The 23891-nt window shown below is 34.1% G+C and overlaps 1 long non-coding RNA gene across 1 annotated transcript in view; it reads right to left on the bottom strand.

The window, feature by feature from the left end:
• Positions 1–2900: 2900 nt before the first annotated feature.
• The window catches only part of LOC129526256 (uncharacterized), a 52573-nt gene continuing 31582 nt past the window's right edge, over positions 2901–23891 (bottom strand). Inside the window, exons 2-3 of the long non-coding RNA XR_008670874.1 lie at positions 20569–20652; positions 2901–3323 (exon numbers count right to left, since the gene is read on the bottom strand). This is a non-coding gene — a long non-coding RNA (uncharacterized lncRNA). The remainder of the gene's footprint in view (positions 3324–20568; positions 20653–23891) is intronic.

Raw genomic sequence — 23891 nt, 5'->3', positions numbered from 1 at the left:
GCAGCCAACAAACAAATTTTAAAAAGCTCATCATCACTGGTCATTAGTGAAATGCAAATCAAAATCACAATGAGATACCACCTCATACCAGTTAGAATGGCAATCATTAAAAAGTCAGGAAACAACAGATGCTGGAGAGGATGTGGAGAAATAGGAATGCTTTTACACTGTTGGTGGGAGTGTAAATTAGTTCAACCATTGTGGAAGACAGCGTGGCAAATTCCTCAAGGATCTAGAACCAGAAATACCACTTGAACCAGCAATCCCAGTACTGGGTATATACCCAAAGGATTTTAAATCATTCTACTATAAAGACACATGCACACGTATGTTTATTGCAGCACTGTTCACAATAGCAAAGACTTGGAACCAACCCAAATGTCCATCAATGATAGACTGGATAAAGAAAATGTGACACATATACATCATGGAATACTATGCAGCCATAAAAAAGGATGAGTTTATGTCCTTTGAAGGGACATGGATGAAGCTGGAAACGATCATTCTCAGCAAACTAATACAAGAACAGAAAACGAAACACTGCGTGTTCTCACTCATAAGTGTGGGTTGAACAGTGAGAACACATGGACAGAGGGAGGGGAACATCACACACTGAGGCCGTCAGTGGGTGGGGGTTAGAGGACGGATAGCATTAGGAGAAATACCCAATGTAGATGACAGGTTGATGATTGCAGCAAACCACCATGGTACGTGTATACCCATGTAACAAACCTGAAATTTCTGCACAAGTACCCCAGAACTTAAAGTATAATTAAAAATAAATTAAATGCAAAAATAAAAAAAAAGAAGGCCTCTTTTGGTGGCCATGCTTACAGTAGGTGAGAATTGATCTTCCTTACTGTATTATTCCATTCTAATGCTGCTACAAAGAACTGTCTGAGACTGGGTAATTTATAAAGGAAAGAGGTTTAATTGACTCACAGTTCTGCAGGCTGGGAGGCTTCAGGAAACGTACAATCCTGGCAGAAGGGGAAGCAAACACATCCTTCTTCACATGATGGCAGGAAGGAGAAGTGCTGAGCAAAGAGGGAAAATTTCTTATAAAACCATCAAATCTCATGAGAATTCACTCACTATCATGAGAACAGCAACATAGGGGTAACCGCCCCTATGATTTAATTACTTCCCATCAGGTCCCTCCCACAACCTGTGGGGATTGTGGGAACTATAATTTAAGATGAGATTTGGGTGGGGACACAGCCAAACCACAACACTTAAATCAGCCCATGATTCAAATGCCAATCTCTTCTAGAAACACCTTCACGGACATACCCAGAAATAATTGTTTGCCAACAATCTGAGTATCCCTTAACCCAGTTAAGTTGATACCTAAAATTAACCATCACGCTCACCCCATACCCAGTACATCAAACTTCATAAAGACTCATTGGAAATCAGATATTAGCACCCAAATTGGGTAGTAAGAGGGTTGGAAACTTACAGCTAAAATAAGAAAAAGAGACATTTTCTAATTACAACAGTTTCTTAGACTTTGACACCACTTATGGCTGCACTAAAAACCAAAGAATTATCATTACCTGTCCTTAAAGAGACTTTTTATAATTTAAATGGAAATCTTTAAGTGACAATTTTGGAGATATGCATTAGACTTTTAGTAAAGAAATTAGTAAATGCATTAGACTTTTACTAAAGAAATCAGTAATGCATAATTTGTATCATCTGTCAGAATGTTTGCATTGTCCTTAATATCTTAGTTGATTTATTTTTGTATCATCCTTTTAGTTGTGCTATTTTATTTTTGATATATTGGACATCTTAAATTGCACAGTTTGAAGTATTGTTTCCTTTTGACAATGACTTTCTGAGGGAGCTAGATCTGTATATTAAAACGTGGGAAATGAAATGTCTGAGAGAAAATATGCTGGGACAGGCAACTCACATTTAGGCAGAGGAAGAAAAGTATGAGTCAGGAGATTAGGCAAATTTTATTAAGTAACTTAAAACTAGGAAATGAAGGTATAGCAATATAAAGCATAGCCTTGTTCAACATTTAAATACGGAAAAAAATATGTGTTCCAAAATACCTTTTAAAGACAATAGGATGGGAGGCCAAAATACAGGGAGAATTGAAAACAGACAATGTGGTTTTCATACAATTTCCTTGTCTTTTATCATGGATGATCACAGGAAAAGATCGTTTTAGAAAACTTCTGGATTTACTATAAACTTTCTGTTAAAGACATCACTTATACCTTTGATTTAATGCTGCTTGTATAAGATCATATTGCACCTGAAAAGTTACTATAAGCAAAAACGGTGCCTTTTTTGAGTCACAAATACTGTTTTTTATGAGATAATAAGAATTCTATAGACTTTCTTACTTCATCAGACGTCTGTTGTTTGCTCTGCTTGCCAGACGTTTAGAGTTTACAGTGTTTAAATTTAGAAATGAGATTAGCCCTTAAGTTGGTAAAAATATGTTCCTTCCTAACTTGAATTTTGCAATCTCTATTTTAACATCTTTAGTGTTTACAGTTTTTTAGTTAAAATTTTTCTTGTGTCATATGAGGAAAGGTGTGGATCACAAATAATTAAATACTGATGTATTACTTTTTTAGGCTGCAAGAATCAGACTCACATAAAAGTTGTTTCAGTTGATAAGGATTTATTATCAGAGCATAACAAAAAAGAGAACATGGCTTTGACTGTCTCACGTTGAAATTTGAAGGAAGTCAGGATTATCATCTGGATACAAAGCAGCTCTCAAGTTGCAGCAGTAACTTCTGGGGCCACTGGATGATCTGGCCATCCTCTTGTTTCCTCAGCAGGCAGAGCACATTGCTTCCTGCTCCAGCAACTTTACTTCTGCTGTTATGGTGACTCAGAAGTCCTGTCTGCTTGTCACCGTAACCGCTCCTTCTGATACAGTAAATCTCTCTCCTTCTCTGTCTCTGGTTCTGTGCAGCTTTCTCTTTGGCATGGCTGCTGCTCAACATCTCTTGCTTGTGTATCTGCCAGTTTTGGGCTCCTTCGTTCACTTGTGTCCCATTCTCTGTGATCACCTCACATAGGCAAGAAGGATCTGAGTGTGTTCCGGTCAGGAGCCAAGATGGTACAGTGCTATCAAGCAGAACTCTTCTGTGGCAGCGCCTAGGCCATTGCTATGCCTGTAAACAATGGCCCTACAATTTTCTCTGATTTACTCTTTTGTGGCCAGGGTGGTGGTGGTGAGTACTAAAAGATTATTGACATCTAAGAGCCCTTCGGTCTTCACTATTCCTAGAATGTCAGAAAATTTAGAATTGTAAATCATCTTCAATTCCCAATAACTATATTGACACCTGATGTAAGGAGAAAAATAAATGATGTTTTCATAGTTTATTTTAAAAGTGCTAGATATATTCTTTTTGTATTACAATTGTTACACTGTAGTATATTAATTTTATTTATTTTATATATTTTATTTTGTATCAAGTTGCATTTTCATTTTTTAATGTTTTAAGATAAATATGAATGGTCCTATGTGCAAATTTCCCAGAGTAGTACAGTTTTATAATAGGATATTTAAAGTAACTAATAAAATATGAATATAATAAAAATTGTTTCCAAAACATGTAAAAATTTTTAATTTTGCTTAAGTAACAACGTTTAAGAGTGAAAATTTACTTTATGAATATATTTAATTGTTCAAATTATTCATTAGGTAAATATGTAAATATATATTAACTTAAATATAATATACATACTATATACTTAATATATAAAACATATATAAGTAAATATATAATTATTAAGTAAATATATTTATAATTTAATTAATTATTCAAATTGTTATTTGTCTGAAGGAGAGGACAAATCTTGCAATTACATCATACTCTATTATGGGGTGGAACTCGTGCTATGAATGTATTATGTAATTGGTGTTTGTCAAAAGTCTATTCTAACATCTTTTAGGAAAATCTCCTGTAAAATATATAGTACACTAATACACTTTACAATATTGTAAAAAATGAAGTTTCTCCAAAATCGGTATATAAACGCTACTATCCAAAGAACCCAAATGTACATTTAAAGAGAAATTACACTTGGAAGAAACAAATGTGTGTATGTTTATGTGTGTGTATGTCATAAGCCTTTCTATCACCATCATTTTTTCAGTGTTTCCAAATAAGTTATCCAGAATTAAACCAATAAGCCTTTTTTTCTTTAATTTATTTATTATTATTATACTTTAAAGTTTTAGGGTATATGTGCACAATGTGCAGGTTAGTTACATATGTATACATGTGCCATGCTGGTGCGCTGCACCCACTAACTCGTCATCTAGCATTAGGTATATCTCCCAATGCTATCCCTCCCCCCTCCCCCCACGCCACAACAGGCCCCAGAGTGTGATGTTCCCCTTCCTGTGTCCATGTGTTCTCATTGTTCAATTCTCACCTATGAGTGAGAATATGCGGTGTTTGGTTTTTTGTTCTTGCGATAGTTTACTGAAAATGATGATTTCCAATTTCATCCATGTCCCTACAAAGGACATGAACTCATCATTTTTTATGGCTGCATAGTATTCCATGGTGTATATGTGCCACATTTTCTTAATCCAGTCTATCATTGTTAGACATTTGGGTTGGTTCCAAGTCTTTGCTATTGTGAATAGTTCTGCAATAAACATACATGTGCATGTGTCTTTATATTTAAGGCTGAAAATTTTCTGAGCTTTTCTTCTCTAACCTATACCTATCATTTTCTCTCACCATTTCAGGCACTATCTTCTGGACTATCAAGGATTTTCTTCTTTTCAAGTCATTTTTTCTCATAGTTATGGTCATATAACCCCAAGTTTCAGATTCATTTCTAATCCAGATTTTTCAATCTGTTGTGTCCCTTATTAGAGATCACTTAAAGATCTCAATTTGCTCAGTGTCATATCTATATTGCTTATTCCTTAACTTTTGTCTTTACTATAAATCAGTAAGATTACTAGCCTTTTCATTACCAGCAGTCAAACATTTAAGTTTCTTCCTTGCTCTCCTTTGCCTGTTTCCAGATTTTAAATAGCAACTTCAAGATCCCTTGTTTATCTGGAACTGTGTGCTAATGTATGCTGACTCGTTCCCTATTTAAATCAGAGGAGTTGTGAAAACTGTCCTAAGATCCATCCTTTTCTGATCTTTTCTACTGAGCAGTACTTCTGAATACGCATTACCTGCTTACAGAATAGAACTGCCTGTCAAATAGTATTCTGTTTCATCATCCATCCTTCCCTGAAATGCTAAATACTTGTTTAGATTATTTTCTGGTCTCTTCTACATTCTCTTTAGGTTTCTTCCTTTTTGTTAGCTGAGATTATTCCATATAGAACCTGCATCACTTCAACATTACTTGAGCTTTGGTTTAATTAAATCAATTAAGAATTTCAAGAATAGGTTGCTAAGGTAGGTGCCCTCTATTTTAATAGGTATTGCTGGCGGTCTACACGCAAAATATTCCATCACTTTTATTGATAACAACCAGCATAGTTCCTTAGATCCATAGATCAACAAGTGTTCATATCTCCATCACAATAATAAATTTAAATTAGTCTAAATCAAATCATTCTCATTGCTCTGGAAAATGATAACTTTCAAATAATCTGTTGACACATTTTCTGCCAAATAAATGTGTGGAGATGTTTGTGGAGATACAGGGTTGGGGTGCAATGTGTGGTTACCTAATACTTATAAAATAGACAAAAATAAGTTACATTGTATTTTTTTTCTGGATGTGGTCATAGTTGATTATAATATCTAAAATTACAATCTTTGTCTACTGACCATTAGAAGGATAATCAAAGATGGATACCAACTAACTGAGAAAGAAGATGGCAAAGGAAGGTATAACCTGGGGGGAAAGAAGCTGAAACTAAACGTAAATAAAAAATAGATATGTGATTTTAAAGACATACTCTAGCAATCAAAAACCCTAGACAAATTATTTATGAAAAGAAATGTTATGGAATATCTCAGGGTTTCTATTTATTTTATCTGCTATTTAGAAACAGTAAACAAAATTCAGCATTAATACATGCATTAAAAGTGAGGTCGGTTGACCTTAGTTCTTTTACAGTTTAGCATCTAAAAATGTACTGCTACTCCCTAATTCTAAAATTATATTATACTGTTATATAGAAAAAAAACTCTAAAATTATTTATGTAATACCCAGCTGTGGAATTTTCCTGCACATTTTAGATTTAACAGAAACCCCTTTATACAAAATAATTGGGAATGATTCTTGCTTGGTTAATCAATACCATTTATCAAGGTGAGAATGATAAAATGTCACATAAATATGTAATATTTTAATTGAACATAAATATAAAAAGCAATTTGACAATCATGTAATACAGGGCTCTAATATTTTCTTTTTCTCTGATTATGATAATCTGCACTATTAAATATATTGTCTACAAATTTCAGTTTCAATTTCCTTCATTAGCAATAAGAATGTAATGTTATCCTCTTAAATATTATTCTCACCTATCCCAATTTTGACTTTGTTCATAGCTAATAAACTGATTTGTTGATATTATTCTTAAAACTACTTACCTTATCAACCTATCTCCAATTGGACTCTTGTTTAGTTTAGTTTTGTTTTTATAGTGAGTTGTGATAGTGATAGTGATAAAGTTTTATAGTGATAGTGATAAAAGTGAGTTGTCAGTATGTCAAGGTCTTTAATCTGTATGTTTTCAGGGGAAAGCGTGGTATGGCAATTATTCTGGTGAGTTTATTAAATGGATGCTAGTTCAGAAGATTTACTGTAGTTGTTTTTATTTTATGCACATTTTATATAAACAAAATACAAATGAATGGATTATCTAGAATTGTTAAAGTAACTTGCCATTAAAGATATTTAAATACTATTTTTCTAATGGTTAAATATTACCTACGTTTTCTTCCAAATTTATATAGAAATAATTTGGAGTTTCTTGGCTAAAAAGAGCACACTTTTTATTTACACAGAATATAATAAAGACACAAATTGATTTACAAACATTACATGAATATTATAAAATTAAGATGTGAGAGTTCAATATAAAAACTGAAAACATTCCAATGCTGCCATTATTAGATGGGATTAAAGTTGTTGTTACTGTGAGTTACTTTTTGTCTTAGTATTTACACATTTGCAGATTTCTTATGTTTTTCCTTCTCTTTCCTTTTTCTCTTTCTTTTAATGCCAATTTATAGAATGCAATGTTCAGTTCATTATTTTGATTTTGCCTGCTGTTATAAGATTAATTTCAAAAAACTATAAATGTATATATTGTAGGGACCAGAATACTGGTAATGAAAAACAAAATTAAATAAAACTGTTGAATGCTTTATTCTTTCTTTAGGCTGCTATGTTCCAGAACTTTCCAAGTATTGAGTTGACACACATAATTATTTCATTTAATTTTTAATTTCATATTTTTTCAAAAAGTAGCCTATGGCTATGAAGTATTTTACTATGTGCTAGATACAGTTTCAAGGAGCTTGAATATATTAAAAATTTAATAGTTTCAACATTGACATGTCATTTGGGTATTATTTTTATCTTTATTTTACAGATATGCAAACTTAGGCAAAGAGGGGTTGACCTACTTGGTCAAGCAGCAAAAAAAAAAAAAAAAAAAAAATGGTGGAGTCATGGCTCATTCTCAGCTAGCCTGTCTTTAGAATCTGTACTGAGTCACTACACTAAGTATTAAAAATATATACGAAAATAAAAGGAATCAATACAATTTTGATATATTATAAATTAAAATAGTTTTGAAGTTTAATTCCATTTTTATATTTTCATGCATAGGTGAAGAAAATATCAATACTTCCAAGTTTATCTTCCTCCCTCTTCCATTGTCTCCCTCAAACTGCTATGCAAAAAGAATTCATAGGACAAGAAAAAGAATTATAAAAAATAATGGTAAGTTACTGTTACAATCTTTAAATTTCAGGAAATGTAAGATAGAAAAAGAAAGCCTTAAAAACCCATGTCGTTTTACTTAGAAATTGTACTGAATGAACAGAATTTATCAGAGCAGGAATTCAAAGAATACTCCTAAAAGTAGAAAAACAAACAAAAATATTCTAATAGTCTCAAAGTAGGCCTACATTTTTGACAACTATAAAATCGTCAAACTCTAGTTGAGTACATACAGTGCACTCTCAGATATGACCTGCTGAGTACAATATTTAGATGTTTATGGCTAACTTCACAAAAAAATTTAGTTATGTCTTTGTCTCCTCAGCAGAAGAACTATTTGGAAAATTGCACTTAAACATCAGCAATATATTATTGAATACTATTAATCAGGTAAATTTCAGTTATCCTAAATTTTAGTAATAAAAATCTTCCATTGATTAGAAATTTGCCATACCTCTTAAGAGAAACAAAAATAAAGCAAGACAATAACCTCATATTAGTACAGTTTTAGCTTAAAACTGAAATTCAACAAGATTATGTTGATAGTGAACAAAGGCATACAAATCATAAGCCCTCTGTGATTGTCCTGGTATTATTATTCAGGAGTGGCTTTTTTACATTTGAGCTTACAGATTCCTCATCCATAATGTGTGGATATTCATACAGAGAGAAATTATTTCCCAACATTTTTAAATGTGTAAAAAATATTAAGCATGCTCATAGAGCCTTATTATTAAAAAACAATTACATTTGTTTCTACAATGTTCTAATTAAATGAAAAATACAGAAATGTGAATTCCATAGTAAAATTTTAACTGATTGTCCTATTGTCAATAAACACATATTTGTATAAAACTTTGTAAATATTGGTCAAATATTTTCAACAAATGAAGTATTAAATCAAATAATTTAAACATACAAATCAATTATGAAAACATCAACTTCCACTACTCCTGTTAATCAGTATTTTGCTTAATCCTTAATATTAAATAAGTTCTCATTATAAGAAATATTTCAATTTAATTCAAGTAATTAATTATATTGACAAGGCATAAGGCAAATCAGCACTTTGATCATCAATCTACTTAATTAACAATTATATATTCAATTTATTGATTGTGTCAGAAGGAAATTAGAAGCATAGGAGAGATTTGGTAACTTCTCAATAGAGGAAGAAATGGCATCAAATATTTTCCAAATATATTGGACATTCTTCTAAGTACCAGGATATGGCGAAAACAGAATTATAGAACTAGTGAAAATCTTAATATTCATAAAAATCTGAATATTCATTACAGGAGTCAGTCACTTCAAATTCAATCTGATTTCATCAATCACATAAATGAATGTTTAACCTTGCAATATTAACAGGATTTTGTGGTTCAGAACAATGGAGATAATAGCACTTTTCTGTTTTGTGTGGGTTAGACTATACTTGTGTTGTCTTTTGTTGTCATTGTCTTACTTTAAGATGAGTAATGATAAACTAAAGCATGCTTAGAGAGAGCAACTATGTTAGTGTGGGGACACGAATTTACACCACCATATATGATGGACACACTCATATGGGAAAAAGATATTTACTTTCTATGTGGCGCCAGATAAATGTCAGACAAAAGAGCAGAAGTTTAAGAATATTCTCTGATCAGTTCCATCTTGAGCTCAGCTTTGTCCATCAAAGAAGTGCAGTAATTCTGTGAGCAAATAGACTTTATGTGTCCCTATATTTGCTCATAGAATGACGGGAGAAGGAGTGTATTCTCTCTCCCAGTAGAAAAGAGGGAGCATACTCAGTGGAATATAAGGAAAATAGAGAAGTACTAGGTCAAGTATGTATTTCTTGACATGTTTTCATGTTTAAAGCACACAGTAACATGCCCAAGCAGCATCAGGGAGCAGCACACACTATTGTATATAATGGAAGAGTGGCACAGGTACCAAATAGATTCAGCTGAAATTGATATAGTCAGAGTTGGGAGAACTGAAAACAGGAACCTTTTCTGTAGGTACCAGTGGAGTACCCCTTGGGAAATTCCAGAGTCTTTGAGTTGGTATGTATTAGTTTCTCATTGCTGCTATACCAAATCGCCACAAATGTGGTGGCTTAAAACATTTATTATCTTACAGTTTTAGAGGTCAGACATCTAAACTGGATTGCTATGGCTTTACTCCTGGAGGTTCTAGGGAAGTGTTCATTTCCATGCATTTTCTTCTTCTAGAACCTGCAAACATTATTTGTTTTGTGGCCTTTCCACACTCAGATCTCTGCTTCCATTGTCATATCTCTCATGTGACACTCCAGCCTTCCTCTTTCATTTATATGACCCTTGTGATACACTGAGACCTTGGATAACCCAGGATAATCTCACAATCTTTCTCTCTCTCTCTTTCCCTCTCTCCCTCTGAAGATCCTTAACTACATTTGTAAATTCTCTTTACTATGTAAGGCAGGATATTCACAGGTATCCAGGATCAGGACATGGACATCATTGGGCTACCATGATTTTTCCTACCATAAGGGATACACATTTTAGAGATATTCAGATGCATTTCCTTATTAGTAGAGGCAGGAAAATCATATAAATATGATTTTGAATTCTTAAGTAAAAGATCATTTCAACAGGAAAACAAAAAAGTACAGAAATATTCTGTAAAAAATCCAACAATATAAAACTTGCACAATGGCCAGGCACAGTGGCTGTAGCCTGTAATCCAGCACTTTGGGAGGCCAAGGAGAGGGGATTACTTGATGTCAGGAGTTCGAGCCCAGCCTGGCCAACATGGTGAAACCCTGTCTCTACTAAAAATACAAAAATTAGCCCAGCGTGGTGGCACATGCCTGTAATCCCAGCTACTTGGGAGGCTGAGATGGGAGACTGCTTGAACCCGGGAGGTGGAGGCTGTAGTGAGCTGAGATCCCACCATTGCATTCTAACCTGGGCAATGGAGTGAGACTCCATCTCAAAACAAAACAACAAAACCAATGAAAAAAACTTGCACAAACATATTTGCAAAATGAATACATTAATTTAGTTGATTTCTTCGAGTTAATTGTATTTCTCTTCTGAAAATAATTACAATATAATTTGCTAATTTTTGCTTGAGCTATTTTTTAAACCTACCCTAACATATATATCTTGGTGAAATTAAGTTGCTGACACTTTAAATAGGATCTTAGGTTCTACTTTTAGTCAATCCATTCTCTATGTATGCAGGTCAGAGCTGGACTATGTAAAGGAAAGTTAAGTATAAAGAAGAAAAAAAGATAAAGATGAAACCACGTTTCCATACTTGAGAGAAATCCACAGCAATGAGGGAAAAAATGAATTGTTTACAAGGTAACTTGTGAGAATGACTTTCACAAGGGACATCTTATACTTTTTAAAGAAAAAAACAGTTACTTATCTGTTGTCGTTGAACTGAGTTTATGCAGTGGAAACAACCATATAAAATCCAACACTGATGTCAGCTACTAAACTCCATCACGGGCTTCCAGATGATGTTATAGGACCTACCTATTCATCTCTTGGCTCACAAAAAACTCATTTTGGAAAGACATAAACTAGGGGCATATGGATTTGAACAATAGATTCTTAATAAAAAAGCACATGAGCTTGAGGAAATAGTTTGCTTGAGCCAGCTGTTTTGTGAAAGGAAGCCGAAATTCTGAGCCAAAGCATTTAATGACTACATAAATGATAGAGCTGAAAATGTCTGTTAAGCCAAACCTTCAACCAAGAAACAGGGTGTAGAAAAATGTAGGATGCTTTCCACTACTGTTAAGCAAAGCCCTGTTCAGTCAACCTTTCCATTTGCCCCCTCATTAAAAAACCACTGTGTTAGGTCAGTTCCAATCCAATTATACTGAAGTGTTTGAGTTTAGGTTGATGCTAATTGATAAGAATGGAGAGGGGATGCAGCACTTGTCTATATGCCAGTGGTTTCATTTTTTAAATTTCAAATCATGTGAAACAAATTCATTAAATACATAATAAACTGCTTCGTAGACTTTAAGAGACATGTTTTAAGAATGAAATAGGTACTTGTGTCATTTTTATGCACCACTTCAAAATCCTCTGTCCTCACCTTTTGCTTCAGCCACTGATAAAACCATTAGTTTCACACAGCCTTTGCAGACAAAAGTAAATAGCACCTCTGTTAAGGCCAACACTGCCTTAAGACTTTTGTGATCTTGACATGTTCTTGAGAACTTTTCTACACTTGATCTGATGCAACCTAGAAATGACCCAGCAATTAATTCTGTAGGGTTATCCTTGAGAAGGTGAAACCAATGATAAATGTGTTTCCCCTCCATTCTAGACAGCCTATTCTAAGACACATTTTATACAATTCCCCAGAAATTCGCCAAGGATCCAGCATCAGTCATTCATTTTAGGGGTCAACTAAAATGGTGTATCCTTGTATTGACTTTCTTCTTCCCTAGACCCTTTCTCCCCCAAAGTTTTTCCAATATTATTTACTTATATGAAAGTCTTTGTCTCATGCTCTGTTTCAGGGAACTAAGGCTAAGTAAGACAATATCTTTCTAACTGAGATGGTTTAGCTAGAATGGATTAAAGCAAACAGCATAAATTACTGCCAAACTTGAGTATCAGGTTAAGTTCTGACAGTTTATGACTTTGGTTTTACTATGTTCATATGTGGAATAGACTCAATCATATGTGCCTTATAGGTAACACAGGTAAGAGAGCTGAAAAGAAGCCAGACAGATAACATATGGTAAGCAGTGTATAAAAAAGACATGGATAACAATAAAAGACACCTATAATTCTGAATTTCTGAGGTATTTATGCTTAAAGAAAAAAATAATTTGCCATTGAAACTTCAGATACCTCATTCAGGGTTTTATGCAAACTACTTTATACTCTTAGAAATTAATATCACAACATTGATATCCCCATTTTCAATGGTAGATCCAGCTCCAGACCCTGTTTGCCTGAGTATCACCAGTGGAGGCTCAGCTGGAAATGCAGAAATCCCCCACCTTCTGCACTGATCTCGCTGGGAGCTGCATACTGGAACTGTTCCTATTCGGCCATCTTGCCAGCCACCAATCATCTATATTATTATTTTTTTGTTGTTGAGACAGGGTCTCACTATGTCGCTCAGCCTGGAATGCAACAGCACAACCTTGGCTCACTGCAGCCTCAGCTTCCCACCCTCAGGAGATCCTCCCATCTCAACCTCTCAAGTAACTGGGAAGATAGGCACATGCCATGGTGCCTAGCTAATTTTTGTATTTTTTGTAGAGATGGAGCTTTGCCATGTTGCCCAGGCTGGTCTCAAACTCCTGGGCTCAAGCAATCTACCCATTTCAGCCTCCCAAAGTAGTAGGATTACAGGTTATAGTCTTACTCTGTGCAAAACTTTTGAGACAGCTTAAAGCAAAAGTAGATTCAATTAATATAAATAGAAGTGGCAAATCAGAAAAATAGAAGTTACCATGTCTGATTTTCACACTTGTCTTTGATCTTCTTAGAAGAAAAAATAAAAAGGAATCCTATCATTTATAGGTTTCATTTGATCATAAAAGAGGAAGAAGTCTAGTGTTAAGAAGTACAATGCTTTTTTAAGAACTTCAAAATACTATAAAATAAAAATGTCACCGACATTTTACATAGTAATCATTGAATGAAATAATGAATATCTTCTAAAACAGCTTTACAATAATTGAAGTGATACACATTGAATTCCCATCTATTATAATATCCCTTAACTGACAGAATTAAACACATCTCAGTCCAGGTGAAATTGTGATGAATTAAATGGATGCAGCCAAATGTTCCATGCATATATTGTAATTAAACACATACGTACAAATGAGATATATGTCACAGATTTTTTTTTTTTTTTTTTTTTTTTGAGACGGAGTGTTGCTCTTTTGCCCAGGCCAGACTGCAGAGGGACTCTCTCGGCTCACTGCAAGCTCCGCCTCTCGGGTTCATGCCATTCTCCTGCCTCAGCCTCCCAAGAAGCTGGGACAACAGGCGCCTGCCATCACGCCCGGCTAATTTTTTGTATTTTTAGTAGAGACGGGGTTTCACTGTGTTAGCCAAGATGGTATCGATCTCTTGACCTCGTGATCCGCCCGCCTCGGTCACCCAAAGTGCTGGGATTATAGGCGTGAGCCACCGTGCCTGGCCTATGTCACAGATTTTAGCTGCTTTGTTCAAGAGCCTGTTGGAAATAATTTAGGTACATACTTTGTATTCTCGTTCTTTATAATATTTTAAATATTGTGAGCCTCTTAGGTAATCGTATTCATTCTCATTCAGATTTGGTCAGGAATAGGATATCTGGCAATTCCAGGTAATGCCTGGAGTGTTATTTTGTGTTTTTGATAAGGGTATACACATGCTTTGGAAACCAGATGGGCAAATGACAATGTTGGCATTAGAAGCCCACGCAAGACTCTCAACCAAATGAGAAACTACTGCCCTTTGTCCAGAACAGTAGCTCCAGAGTGAAACAAAAAAAAAAACAAAACTTTTTTTTTTTTCCAAGGGACTCCTTTGGATCTACTCAAACAGGAAAACTTGCATTGCATTCTTCTCATAATTCTTCTATCATGAAAAAAATAATTTCATCTCAGAAAATGTCAAAGGGGAGCATCCAATTCAGCAAATATGTAAGTCTTACTTTCTACAGCACACTGTACTCAGTGCTTAGAAAGCTCAGGGTTTGGAGGCAACATGCAGACAGCCATAGCAACAGTACAGACTGTAATGTTAGAAAATGCAGAGGGGTGTGATAGCACAAATGAAAGAAGACAAATTTAATGTCTCCATGAATGTCTTAAATATTTATATGCTTTATAAGAGTGTAAGAAATTAACATAAACAAGAAAAACAAGTATAAACAACTAAAATAACATTCTATAATACTGTCTAACAGTCTTTTTCAGGATATAACACATACAGACTTTATAATATAACCATTAGAATCATTTATTCCCTTACCACCAATAAAAGGAAGACAAAGTGAGATCATTTCTTCACCTCCCGCATAACTAATTCACTTCTCTGAGGTATTTGCTCAAAATGTGTTTTCTGAGGAGTCTTTCCTGACTACAACACACCTTTGCACTCCTTGTCCAGCCTCATCCTATTCATCTTTCGTGATTACTTACAGCAATAATCACCCATCAGATATTATATTACACACCTGTTTATTCTCTATTATACCATCTACAAGATAAGCTCAAAAAGCAGAGAGTTTGTTTCCAATGCTCAAAGAGCGTCTGGCATTTATTAGTTGCTCAATAAGAATTTAGTCAATGAATAAATTAATACACTATCTGACCTCCTAATTTTGTCTTAGATTGCTTTTGGAAAATAAAACTAATACTCATTATATAACAAAATTTTATAAGTAAACATATATTCCACTATGTAAAGAAATAATAAATAATCATAAATTCAGCAGAATTTAACATCGTGAATTAAGTCTATATGTTGAAATAAAATCACAAATTAAGATAGAATAAACACATTTTTACTAGAGTTTACTAAACTATTTTTATGAAGGCATGACTTGATAAAAGATATTACAACTTGAAGGACTTGAGTCTTGATAGAACAATGAGAATTTAAGAGATGACCAGATTTGTCAAAGAGTTGCTTAGGCAGATAAATTTAGATAAGAACACCCAACAGATCCTTCAGTCAGTGAGGGCTTAGATGAGGCATAGCTTTGTTAGTTGCTGAGAACTGTATCAGGTAAATCAGAAAATCTCCTTGCCCTTAAAGTAGGGCATTATATTAGAGTTAATATAATTTTAATGTTCATTCCTCAAGCATAAACAGTATAAAATTAAATCTAATATATGAGACAAGCTGTAATTAAAGCCTTTTCAGAGTACCCAGACTGGTAGTCAATTAATATTTGAAAGTTATTATGACAAATGTTGTAAGACATGATGATATCCAAAGTGAAGACAGTAGCGGTAGAAATGGAGCCTAACCAGACATAAGTGAAAGACAATTCTGAGCAATTGGCATAGATGACCAACTTGTTGCTAATAAGAGAAAAAGCAGCTCTTTTGACTTCAAGAGCTCTTTGACAACTAAACGGGCAGTGTGATGCTACTAATATAAATATGAACTCAAAATAGAATATACAGTGGAAGTAGGTAGTTTCATCTTCCTTTTACTGAGGTTAAGGCACTGTTTTCAATTGGGGATATGTATTGGATTGACTTTAAAAATTCGTGTTCAAATTTAGTACAGAAGGAGTTCATAGAAATATACTCCCTTGGGATTTTTATTTTTTATGATGAAATACCATCATTCAAAATCATACAAGTGAAGTTGAAATGGAGAGGACAAAAATTGCATTCCAAATGATGTCCCAACTTTTGGTACCTCATTCCTGGTATCCAACTTTATTTCAATGCTACTAAATGAACCAAATAGACAATTCTGATAAAACTTAAGAAGCCAGATGGAATTTCTGTTAGTTACTATATCAAATTCCACTTATAAAAAACATTTTTAAAAATTAGTTCAATTTTTCACACATAAGATATCTGCTACACCTCAATAGTACCTAATTTTCACTACTGATTCCTATCAATGTCATGAAAAAAGTATAGTGAATAATTGAGAATTGGTGAAGACGTACCTCAAGCAGATTTGGTAAACAGATATTGGTTAGAGGTCGAAACAGTAACAGTTGAAGAGGAGACATAAACTCAAATGTAAATATTTTTGTAGCAAATTTATGTAAGTTTTTTTGTGGGAGAGGGGAGCAAGTCTATTTTTCTGTTGAGGTCATTGTGACTGGACTTAGGTAATTGTTTTATTTAAACTTGACATTGATTTACATGAATTCATGTATCTAATTGTATTGCAGATGTTATAACTTCTTTTGTTAGGAACCATGATTGAAAGATATAACAAGGAATTTAAAATAATCCGTGTAATTTTAATTCCCTAAAGTTTAAATATTAAAGAAATAAAAATAAAATAAGTTTGCTTTAAATTTTATATTTATTTTTGAAATGGAGTTTTGCTCTTGTTGCACAGGCTGGAGTGCCGTGGCGCAATCTTGGCTCACTGCAACCTCTGCCTCCCAGGTTTAAGTGATTCTCCTAATTCAGCCTCCCAAGTAGCTGGGATTATACAGGCACCTGCTACCATGCCTGGTTAATACATAAATTTGCAACATTAGAGATACATGTCATTAATTTACATTGTACATTTTAACCAAACAGAATAGTAAGATGTTTACTGCAATTGATCTCTTGGTAAAAAGAATTGTTTATATTTTTATAGACATCAAATAAACGGCCAACATGATATCTTTTGTGTTCTAGTGAGACTGTCTCATTCTGTGATTATGAATATTGCTGGTGTTCTTCCCATGTTTGCTTCAGCCAGATGCCAACATGAGGCTCTCACACTTTGTAGTTCTCCTAAGCATGTCATTTTTTAGCAAATTTGTTCTTTAAAAAAAAAAACAGTAAGTTACCATTTTAAGGTCTACTTTTTACATGTAAAGGATGGAAAATTCTGATAAATGGAGGTCTTTATTGAGAACGATAACCAATGAACAGGAAAATTCTATCCTTCCACACAACTATATCCATAGGTGTCCCTAAACAAGTTGGCTGTAGGTTGCTTCAAAGTACTGATGATTAAAAGAGAGCTTTCACATCATGTGAAATTGTTTTGATCAACTTTCTTGGTCATAAATATAATTTATATTACACCATAAAATATCTAGATAGTATATCTGTTTAATAGTATAAATCAGCTATGAAGAATGATATAAGATTTTTAGCTGGGCATGGTGACAGGCTTATGTAATCCCAGCTACTCGGGAGGCTGGGGAAGGAGAACCCTCCACTTGAACCCGGGAGGCGGAAGTTGCTGTGAGCAAAGATCACACTGCTGCACTCCAGCCTGGGGGACAAAGTGATACTCCATCTCCAAAACAAACAAAACAAAACAAACAAACAAAAAAGTAAGATTTTATTAGAGAACACCTCTTTCCTTGGATTGATACAGATTAATTATCTCATACTTTGGTGAATTTTTTCTATAATTTGAAACTATATAACTAAACCACAAATCTTTCTATGACACCATGACACCTATAAAAATAGTTTTCAAAATTAAGACTTTTTTGAAAAAGTTTGAGAAATGTCAGTATTTGAGAGAATACTGAAAGACACTATCTTCTTATTCCTCAATTAAGACAAATGTTTTAAAACCTGGAAGATTATAATATAAACATAAATATGAGATTATATTGGAATAAATTGGCTCTGAAAAAATTTTTTTTGCCTTGATTCTTCCATAGTTTTAGAAATCAAGTTACTAACGGAAAAAAAAATCAATATTTTAAGATGATTCTTTTTATTAAATAGCCATGAATAAAAGAAAAAATATATAAATATTGGTTTTCAATAAGGAGTAAAAATATTTAATCTAGAACATATGTGAATAACAAATTCACAGAATTAAACATTAGTAGAAATAGCCAATTATACACATTCCCTTTAAATTTTAGGGATCTGAGGTCCAGAATGATTTTTTTTTTTTTTTTGGAAATGTATCACAAAGTTTATTAGAACAGGATTGGGGATTATATTGTCTCACTCAAATTACGATGAAATATCTACCATCAAATTTATCACATGTAATAATGCCGAAAACTGTAGGGATCGATAATCTTGGAAACTGTAACCTTCTATCATTTTCTTCTGGAAAATAACAGTGGGAACTCCTCTTCTATGGCTTCTGCCAGTGAAACATACTTTCAGAATTGTTTTGTGAGGACTGTTGACGGTTACTCCCATTAGCAAAAAAAAAAAAAAAAAAATCATGCCTTCAACATTCCCATGAGCTTTTTTGTTATTGTTCTTGTATATTTGAATGCGTTTTGGTTTTGGGGTGTGTCTACATTATCATGGAATTGGGAAATTTACTTGGACAAGATGAAGAATGATGCTAATCAATTTAGTAATTACAGGAGGAAATAAAAACAAGAAAAGATGAGTCAATATATAGTTACAGATTTGTGTTTATAAGAAATAAATCACTAAAAGGTACAAATAAACTTCATTAATATTTTAAATAGAGTATATCTTCATGTTTGGGATAAGTTTGGGTTTTGCAGATCTTTAGGTCAATTTTCTATCTTAAGCGCAAGTTTAACAAATTATACATTCAGAGTAAAAAGACATTCTTCTTCCTCCCCTTCACTGGAATAGCCAGGTTTCAACATTCAGGTGGATCATGGCCAGACGCCGTGGCTCACACCTGTAATCCCAGCATTTTGGGAGGCCGAGGCAGGCAGATCACGAGGTCAGGAGATCGCGACCATCCTGGCTAACACGGTGAAACCCCGTCTCTACTAAAAAATATAAAAAATTAGCCGGGAGTGGTGGCGGGAGCCTGTAGTCCCAGCTACTCGGGAGGCTGAGGCAGGAGAATGGCATGAACCCAAGAGGCGGAGCTTGCAGTGAGCCGAGATAGTGCCACTGTACTCCAGCCTGGGCGACACAGAGAGACTCTGTCTCAAAAAAGAAAAGAATTCAGGTGGATGACTCTCTGTAGCTGGGCATGCTGCCCTGTGGGGTTTGGAGCCTTCACAAATGCTTTGTGGGAGAAAAGGACATGAAAATAGTTTGCTTTCATTTGCTTATCTCTATACATTTCTCTTAGACTATAATATCTCCTCAAATATTTATCTACTATGTTCTTGACTGATATGTCTACATATTTCTCTATTTCTGAAACCACCTTTGCACAATTGTAACTGAGAAAATTATGACAGTGAAAGAGATCTGCCCTAACCAACTCCATCTTGCTTTTAGCTTCCAAGCTGTCCTTGCCCATTCAAAGGCCAAAGTAACTAACTTTGGGTGAAACTTATAGTTTAACTTTGAAACAAAGACAATGACAGCCGTTTCTCAAAAAACAAAAACAAATGAACAAACAAAAAAACTTCTTGCCTGAGGACTAAACTGCCTTTGTAGGGCTAAGAAATTAGACACAATATTAGAAATTATGGTTTAGGAGTCACACAGCTGGAGGCTACATGATTCTGACCCTCCCCAAATTATTCCTGAGGATAAGGTCAATATTGTAAAACCTAAGGTCAGCAATTGAGATTTGTTGCAGGCCCTGCACTTGATGGGTTAGCTGGCACCACCCAGATCAATAAACTGGCTTGCCTTGTGGCTCCCACCCAGGAGTTGACTCAGTGCAAGAGGACAGTTTCAACTCGCTATGATTTCATTTCCAAGCCAACCAACAAGCACTCCTGACTCACTGGCCCCCCCACCCATCAAATAATGCTTAAAAACCCTAATCCTTGAGTTTTCAGGGAGACTGAGTAAATAACAAGTCTTGAGTACTAACAGTCTCCCATACGTCTCTAGTCTCTGCGTGGTGTGAATTAACCTCTTTCTCTATTGCAATTCCCCTGTCTTGATAAATCAGCTCTGTCTAGGCAATGCTCAAGTTGAACCTGTTGGGTCGTTACATTTCCTCAAATATTTATCTACTGTGTTCTTGACTAAAATGTCTATATATATTTTTTAAAATATATGTGTGTAAAATTACGAAAAACATACTTTAGGAAAGATGATTTTTGAAGAGCATACTTACCTTTATCATGTTCTTGCCTATGCCCCGCCTTCTGAAGGATGATGTCATAGAAAAGCAGGAAGTAAGACTTCTGCATCTGGATACCTATGTCACCGGAGGCAAAAAAAATGCTCATGTGTGAAGATAATCTTTCATTGGAATTAAATCAATACAAGGATGTTTACATTGCATGATTTTTGTCACCATTGTATAAAATATGGCTTGTTATGCAGCAATTATACCACAGTGCCTGGTACCTTGTCTACTACAAGGCATTCCAGTTTTTACTCTGCTCTCTTTCACTTCATCTCATTCCTATAAGCAGAAGAGTAAAATGAACAATAAGAGTGTGGCAGCTTACAAAAGGCAGCTTCATGTTTTGTGACACTCCCAGGGTAGGAAGAAACTGGCCAGTGTCACATCAGCTTAATCTATGTGTGACAGTATCTCAGTGATCAATCCTATTAGAGTATAAGTACACATATTGTTTCAAATAGAGGTAGGGTATGCATGGCTTGATGTAATACTGTTTAAGGAATAATAAAGTTCCCTTTTAAAATCAGGAACTTAACAGAAAAAGGAGCTTGAATTTGAAAATCAGGAGGAAGCAAGGACATTCTGGCAGACACAAAAGACAGACTACAAAAAATCACCACGGAATTGCTACAAAATAAAAATAGAAATATTTTATTGTCCTTATTTTACAGAGATTTATGGGCTATAGTTTGATGAAGCAAATCAATAGAGTTGGTCCCACCATGATGCATGCCATGTGACTTTTGGGGTCACTCAAACTGTTTTACTCTTTCATTGTGGAAGACAAATGTAAGTAGTTTTGTTATAGGAAAAACAGGTTCATTTTCCTGCTGTGGGGCAACAGACTGATTATACTGAGACAGCAGGGTTTGCAGCTGAGAAAGAGTTTAATGATCACAACACTGTGAGTGAGGAGATGAAAAGAGACTGTTGCTGCAGTCTTTAAAGGGATTAGAGAGGGCAAAAAGCTGGAAGATTGAGACAGTTGATTGGTCAGGGTCAAGGGGATAAAATCATCAGGAGTGTGGAAACTATTTTTTGGCGAGTCAGCCTCTTGCGGAGTGTTCAGATCTGCTGATGTCAGTGGGGTCTGTCAGGCCAGCTGACCTCAGTGGGGTTCCACAGACCCGCTGAGTCAGTAATTTTATCAGTATGCAAGACCTAAAGAAATAGCTCAAAGGGAAAACAATGTTTTATCGGGTTGGTGCAAAAGTAGTTGTGGTTTTTGCTAAGGGTGATTGGAAAAACCACAGTTTTGCACCAACCTAATGTTTACGCTATCTGTCAAAGAATTAAGGGGAACTATGATCTTGTAACAGGGTCTACATGATTCTAAGACAATAGATACCAAACAGCTGAGAGAAAGCAGGTGAGAGAGTAAGCTGATTTAATCATTAATACTGAATGTACTGTAGCTTTATTTTTTCTCTCCCTGTCTCTTCCCTGATTAATTCTATAAAATTTGTAGGAGTGGTTTCAGTTTTCTTCTTGTAAATACAAGAAGTTGGGTTTGGAATATTGGGAATATGCCTGATATGGCCAGGATAACATGTCGAATTTTACACAGTATATACTAACAGGAAATCAGTTTATGTGCTAGACAGAAAAATAAGATACAGTCTGAATAATAGCTATCAAAATACTTTTATTATTTAAGAATATTAATACAATTTCTGATAATTATTCTCAAATACATTATTTTCTTTTCTTGTGAAAGCATATTTTTGTGGTGATTGTTATTCTGGCCAACTTGGTAAAATATTTTATTTCTAATAGTTTGCATATTGGTTTTTAACAGTTTTTACAATATTTTTAAGTACATACATAAAGATTTATGTCTTCACTTTTCAATCTTTGGACATTTTTTATCTTGTTTACCTTAGTTTGATTAGTACTTAGAGAAAGTATTTCTTAAACATGATTAAATATTCTATTTATATTTTGAACAACAACACATATATTTCCATATTTATACTATTATCTCTAGAGTATGCATAATAGATATTTCTTTGTGACTCATTTGGTCAGTTTTAAAACTTATTTGGTTGCTTTAAAATCTCTTATTTTCACCGAATTATATTACAAAAAAAAACTATGATATGGTTGACTTTAATTATGTAATAAAATTGGAATTTCAAATGCACAATTGTATCTCACTGAATGACAAATATACAGGGGTATGTTTTAAACATTCTAAAACACGCTCTTACTATCCTTATAATTGGGATTTTCTTCTTAATTGGAAGATACTAATTTACACCACTGTCTCATAAGTTAAAGGTTGTGTTTTTTTATATTTTTATGTAATTGTCTTTATTGACAAATAATTATAAATAAATAACATTTATGGAGTACATTTTGATGTTTTAATTTATGTGTACATTGTAGAAAGACTCAATCAAGCCATTAACATGTCTACCACCTCAACTTATCACTTTTTTGTGGTAAGAATGAAAACAATCCTTTGTTTTAGCGATTTTGAAATACACATTATTGTTAACTCTGATGACGATGCAGTCAATGGATTGCTAAAAATTGTTCCTGCAGTCTAACCGAAACTATATTATTTGATCAACATTTCCCCTTGCTCCATCCCTCTCTCCCTTCTCCACCAGCCTCTGGTAACCACCATTCCATTCTCTGCTCCTATGAGGTTGACTATTTTATATTCCACATATAAGTGAAATAGTGTGGTATTTGTTTTTCTGTGCCTGGCATATTTCACTTGTCATAACGTCCTCCAGTTCCATGTTGTCTTGAATGACAGAATTTCCTTCTTTTAAGGCTGTATAGTATTCCATTGTGTATAGCTAATATTCTTTATCAATTTTTTCATTGAGAGACACTTAGGTTGGTTCCATATCTTGGTTACTGTGAATAATGCTGAAGTGAACATAAGACTTTAATGTACTGATTTCAATTTCTTTTGGCTACATATCCAGAAGTAAGATTGCTGAATCATATAGTAATTACATATTTAGTTTTGAGGAAACTCCACACTCTTTTCCAAAATGGCTGTACCAATCTAAATTCCCGTCAACAATGTATGAAGGTTCTGTTTTCTCCATACCCTTACCAACACTGGTTATCTTTCATCTTTTTGATAACAGCCATTCTAACAGGTAGGAGGTGGTATTTCATTGTGGCTTTAATTTGTATTTTCTCAATGATGAAGCCCAACTTTAACAATATACTTTTTGAAAAAATAATTTTAAAGTGAAAGTGTAAATGATTTTAAGTAAACATTATTCTTTTTCAATTAGCAAGTATATTAACCATGAAAAATGTTTATTATTATATATAATTAG

This window comes from Gorilla gorilla, chromosome 14 (assembly GCF_029281585.2).
Source record: "Gorilla gorilla gorilla isolate KB3781 chromosome 14, NHGRI_mGorGor1-v2.1_pri, whole genome shotgun sequence".
Taxonomy (NCBI): domain Eukaryota; kingdom Metazoa; phylum Chordata; class Mammalia; order Primates; family Hominidae; genus Gorilla; species Gorilla gorilla.
This window is presented reverse-complemented; position numbering and strand designations above follow the sequence as displayed.